The sequence below is a fragment of the Mesoplodon bidens genome (assembly GCF_964165515.1).
Source record: "Mesoplodon bidens genome assembly, chromosome: 15".
Taxonomy (NCBI): domain Eukaryota; kingdom Metazoa; phylum Chordata; class Mammalia; order Artiodactyla; family Ziphiidae; genus Mesoplodon; species Mesoplodon bidens.
In genome coordinates, this window is record NC_138171.1 from 11,428,592 (window position 1) to 11,434,591 (window position 6,000).

Sequence of the window (6,000 nt, forward strand, 5' to 3'; positions counted from 1 at the left end):
TTTTCATTTGAGGAGTTTTGAGTTTTAAGGACTGAAAGGAGATGGTTTTGGTAACTAAAAGAGCCTGAGAAATTATGGAATTGGAGAGAGGTGGGTGGAGGAAGCCCACCCCTTAAGAGCTGCATGACTTTGGACAAATGACCGAACTTCTTGTGTCTCTGTTTCTGTAACGTGGGGCGAACACAGGTTCCTACTTCACGAGGTCATCGTGAGGACTCGGTGCCTTGGTGTCTGCCTGGCCCATGGTGGGGGGCTGTCTTGGGAGCCTGCTGCTCACTCCACTACTGCCCCTACCGTGAATACTACCTCTACTCTCATATTTTTATTATTACCCAGAGGGAAAAGGGAGGTTTCAACAGAGGATATTTGGTAGTAGTTATTATAAAAATAAAATGACTTCATAGTTACACCTCAACTAGTTGAGACGTATCCCTAAACCAGTTAGGCGTGCGTCTCAGGTAAAGCACACATCAACCCTGAGAAGTTAGTACGGATCATGCTCATTTGATAGATGAGGCAGCTGAGGCTTGGAGGGAGAAGCAGCTTCTTTGGGGTCACAGAGTGACTTGGTGGTGGAGCCAGGGCCTCTCGAAGCAAGGAATCCTGCTCTTCTCTTTGCCCTTTTACCTACTTCTCCTCTCCTGCTAGATCCAGCAGGTCCTCAGGATGTACTGGGGTGACCCCACTGGGCTGCCCTTGGCATGACCACCCCGTCCATGTGGTGCTGTCTTTAGAACTTACTGGAATGTTTTCTGTATTGATTTTCTTATTGACCTGTTCACATGAGGCTCAGTCTTTCTTGCGGGTCTCATAAGCAGCACTTTGTGAAATACCAGGTGGGTCAGTGATACTCAGCAAACAGGTTCTAAGGTAGCCCCGTGGTAGTGGTATGGTGGCTGGGAATGTTGGTTTTTATGGGGCTGAAATTAGTCAACTGAGGTAATAGAATTCTATTCTATTGGCCTGTTCACCCCTGAACCAGAATTCTCCCACTGCAAATCAAGAAATTGGCCCACAAGAACAGGAGAGGAGTTTGTGAGAAGGATGTAAGGCACTTTAGAGACATGGAGAAAGAAATGCCAGAAGCAAGTTTGAAAAGGCTTGAGAACAGGATGCCCTGAGGGGGTCTTGGTTGCATAAACTGGCGAGTGTCTTCTTCAGCCCTGATGACCTGTCCCTAAGGACGCTTTGGCTGCAAGTAATAGAGAACAACGACTCAAACTGGCTTAAGCAGTAAGGGAGTTGGTAGGTTGGGCAACTCAGAAGTTGGTTGACTCAGGGGTTCAAGAATGTAATTGAGAACACAGGTTTTCTCTCTCTTCCCTCTACTATCCACCTGTTGGCTTCAACTGAAAGCTGGTTCCCTCTGTGACTGCAAAGTGACGGCCAGTAGTAAGCAGGCTATAAAATTGTTAACATCCAGTAGGGAAGAGAGAAAGTGGCTTTCCCTGGCTCTCTCTTAAGAGTAAGGAAGTGTTGCTGCCAGAAGTCCCCAGGAAATCTATCCTGGTGTCTCACTGGCTAAACTGGCTTGGCCTATTCACCCCTGAACCAGTCCTCAGCAAGAGGCATAGGGGGTGATTTTGGCCCCCATTTGGAGGACATTTGGCAATGCTGGCAGACATTTGGTGGTGTTAGGTGTTAGTGGCATCTCATGGGTAGAAATTAGAGATGCAGCTAAATATCCTACAATCCCAGGATGACGCCTCCCTGCTTCACACACTACAGAAAATTATCTGTTCTGAAACATCAACAGTACAGAGGTTGAAAAACCCTGGCTTAGAGTGATCAGGCCCTCCCTGCACTTGGGGTGTAATAGTTGGTGGGGAGTCACCTACAGTGTCCACTGCAAATTCTTTTTTCAGAATCTGTTACTCTGTTGGAGATTCAAATTTCAGAGAAGGTTTGTTTGGCTTGGCTTGGTTCACTTGCCCACTCATAGGCTAATTGAGTGTAAGGCACCGTGGTTGACCAGTAGTTCCCCCACAGGAAGATCCTGGCACAGGAAGTGGGAAGGGATGTTAAACAAGCAGAACAAAACAAAAAAGCCCACCTCAACTTCTCAAAGAAGCTTAAGCTCTTGATGCTGCTGGTGGGGACAAGTTTCATGTCTTAACTGGAAACCCACAAAACTGTGATGTGCTTTTGCAGTGACACTCCCCTCCAAGAAGAAGAGGGAGACATCCCAGAATGAAATAGAGGAGAGGAAAAGCATGCAACCTCCTGGGATGATATGGGGGAGGAGTGGGGAGAGAAAGAGTATGATACATGTTAACTTGACTTCAAAGATGGCAGTCATTCATTCTTTCCCTCGAGGTATGGCGTCTACTCTTCCACACCTTGAATCTGATCTGGCTTACACCTTGTGTCTGTTTTGACTAGCAGAACATGGTGAAAGTGATGCTGGGCTAGTTCTGGGCTTCCTGCCACATGTAGCCCTGAGCCACCATGGAAGAAGTCTAGGCTGGTCCAGTGGGAGAGCACTGAGATGCCATCTTGTCTGTCCAGCCCAAGTCAAGATGACGTCAACCCCAGTAGCCATCTGTTTGCAACGGCATGAGAGAAACCAAGTGAGAACCGCTTATCTGAGTCCAGTCAACCCACAGAACGTGTGAGTGAGAATAATAAACTGTTGTTTTTAAGCCACTAAATTTGGAGGTGGTTTGTCATGCATCAATTGATAGCCAGAACAATATATAAAAATAATATGCATATATAATAAAGATATTTCAATTTTCATTTACTAACATTTTCATTAAAATACTTTATTATAAAAGTCATATAAAAGTGTCGCCAAAAATGGAGAAAAGAAACACCACCCCTACTTACACCGATGTAACTCCAATCACAATGACTGTAAGCATTTTAGTGTGTATCCTCCCAGCCTTCTTTCCTATGGAAGATTTTCATACGGCAGTTTGAGAGCATCTTTTTTTCCTTTTTCCAATATGTCTTCATTGTTATTCTACATTGCCATAGAGTTTTTGTAATCAGAAAACTATACTAACAATGCTATTAACAGCCACTTATAGTAGACAGAATAACGGTCCTCCCAAAGATGTCTATGCCTTAATCCCCTGAACTTGTAAATGTGTTACTTTATGTGGCAAAAGGGACTTTGTAGGTGTGATTAGTTAAGGATCTTGAGATGGGGAGATTATCCTGGATTATCTCAATGGGCTCAATATAACCACAAGGGTCCTTATAAAAGGGAGGCAGGTGGGTCAAAGTCAGAGAAGGTGATGTGAGTAAGGAATCAGCATCCGAGAGAGTGAGCAGAAGAGGCCATGCTGGGGCTTCCCTGGTGGCACAGTGGTTGAGAGTCCGCCTGCCGATGCGGGGGACGCGGGTTCGTGCCCCGGTCCAGGAGGATCCTGCATGCCGCGGAGCAGCTGGGCCCGTGAGCCCACAAAAAAAAAAAAAAAAGAAGAAGAAGAAGAAGAAGAGGCCATGCTGTTTGCTTTGAAGGTGGAGGATGTGCCACAATCCAAGGAATTTGGCAGCCCTCTAGAAGATGGGAAAGGCAAGGAAACAAATTCTCTCCTGGAGCTTCTACAAGGAATGCAGCTCTGCCCACATCTGGCTTTTAGCTCCACCAGACTCATTTTTTTGGACTTCTGACCTCAGAACTATAAGATAATAACTTTGTGTTGCTCTAAGCCACTAAGTTTGTGATAATTTGCTACACTAGCCATAGGAAACTAATACATCATCTTATTTAGCATTTACACACAGTATCTTATTTAATATCTCACAACCACCCTATGAGACAGGTCCTGGTACCATCTGCATTTTAGAAATGAGGAAGCTGTTGCTCAGAGGGACGAAGGGACTTCCTCAGGCCACAGAGCTGCTAAATGGCAGAGCCAGGGACATATGCTGGCCCTGCCATTTATGGGTATACTTACAAATACCGCTAGTATAGGATTTATTTGGACTTGTGTAAACGTACAGATGTTGGTCTAAGCCTTTGTCATGTTGCCATCTTTTTTTTTCATTGTTTGTTCCTGTATTAACATTGTGACTTCTCTGGAAGTCCCCACCAGCCATAAGATGAAAACCACAGTTTTGAAATTGCATGGGCCATTGACTCATTGGTTTTTGTTGTTATTGGCACTGAAGTGTCTCATTTAAAAAGATGAAATCCCAACTCACTGTGGGGTTTAGATGGATCAGATGTAATTTTGAAGTTGCCTAAATCTTAACTGCTATGTCAATCTCCTGCTTCTGAGATGTTTTGCCTTGTTTTGCTTTTTTTAATGTTTTCTTTTTTATTTATTTATTTTATTTTATTTATTTTTGGCTGCATTGGGTCTTCGCTGCTGTGCGCAGGCTTCCTCTAGTTGAGGAGAGTGGGGGCTACTCTTCGCTGAGGTGCACAGGCTTCTCATTGCGGTGGCTTCTCTTGTTGCGGAGCATGGGCTCTAGAGCACAGGCTCAGTAGTTGTGGCGCATGGGCTTAGTTGCTCCGCGGCATGTGGGAACTTCCCGGACCAGGGCTCGAACCCGTGTCCCCTGCATTGGCAGGCGGATTCTTAACCACTGTGCCACCAGGGAAGCCCCAGAGATGAAGTTTTAACGACATCTAAAGAAGCTCTGAAATGGGCCCTGAAGGCATCTATAATCTGAAGATAGCCAAGGGTTTATGCAAACAAGATTCTTTTCTGCTCAGCGGAGTTTCCCCCTCTTTCAGCAAGGTTGGTCGATCCATGGGCTAAGCTCACACGGACCGGTGTGAAGTCCAGTAGTGTTCTCCCAGACGGCTTTTGCATTGATCTGTTTGGAGCAATCTTTTTTTTTTTTTCTTAATCTATGGAAAACAGTCATTCCTCACATCCAACACCAAACGTCTGCATTCCCATAAAGCTCTCCCAGTTGCTTACACGTGAGTTGGTCCGACGGGTCCTGGACTCTCACTCCCTCTCACAGTCCCCGCTGGAGTCAAGATCTGCTTCAGAGTTCTCACGAAGCTTGATTTCCCCACAAACTTCCAACTGATAGTCCTATTGTAGAGTCTTCTGAAATAATTTTATTTTTTTTAACTTTTTTTTATTAAGACAATCTATCTACAGTAAGATTTACCCTATTTAGGATCCAATTCTATAAGATTAAGCAACCTACGATGCATAGGACAGTCCCCAACAACAAAGCAATCCTGAGCAATCGGGCTGAGGTTGAGAAACTGCATCACAGCTGTGATCAAGTAATTTCCCTTTGTCAGTGGCCTTCCCTTCCCCATCACTTCCCCACTCTAAGATCCATACTTCCGTTGCTTCCCATATGTGTATTTAGCTGTTTAATGTCTCTTTTCCCTCCTGTGATATAAACCCTAAGGGGAAAGGATTGTGTATGTTTCGTTCTCACCATGTAGTAGTTGCTTAATAAATATGTTGAATGAATGAAAAGTGCAAATGAAAACTATCTTTCATAAAGCATCTTCAAAATTTGAGGACACCAGGAGGCTTCTCTTGACTTCAGTCTTGATGACTTTCTAAACATCATTTGGGAAGAAAGGAATGTATGAGAGAGAGACAGAGAGGGAGAGAAACATTGTCTTTGTAGGGTAAACGTGAGCTGGATTTCTAGCACTGCCACTTAACTGCCACATTACCAAGAGCAAGTCACATTCCCTCATCTGTAAAATGGGAATTATAAAACAAGATGAAATGTGCTAATGGATGTTAGTGCCCTGCACTTTGTAAATGTTGGTTTTTGTTTTGTTTTTTTAATTTTTTGCGGTACACGGGCCTCTCACTGTTGTGGCCTCTCCCGTTGTGGAGCACAGGCTCTGGACGCGCAGGCTCAGCGGCCATGGCTCACGGGCCCAGCCGCTCCGCGGCATGTGGGATCTTCCCGGACCGGGCCACGAACCCGTGTCCTCTGCATCGGCAGGCGGACTCTCAACCACTGCGCCACCAGGGAAGCCCTAAATGTTGGTTTTTTACCTCCTTCTCTGTTTCCTCCTTCTCTTGAGTTTCCAGGCCAGTGTTGGTGCCCACG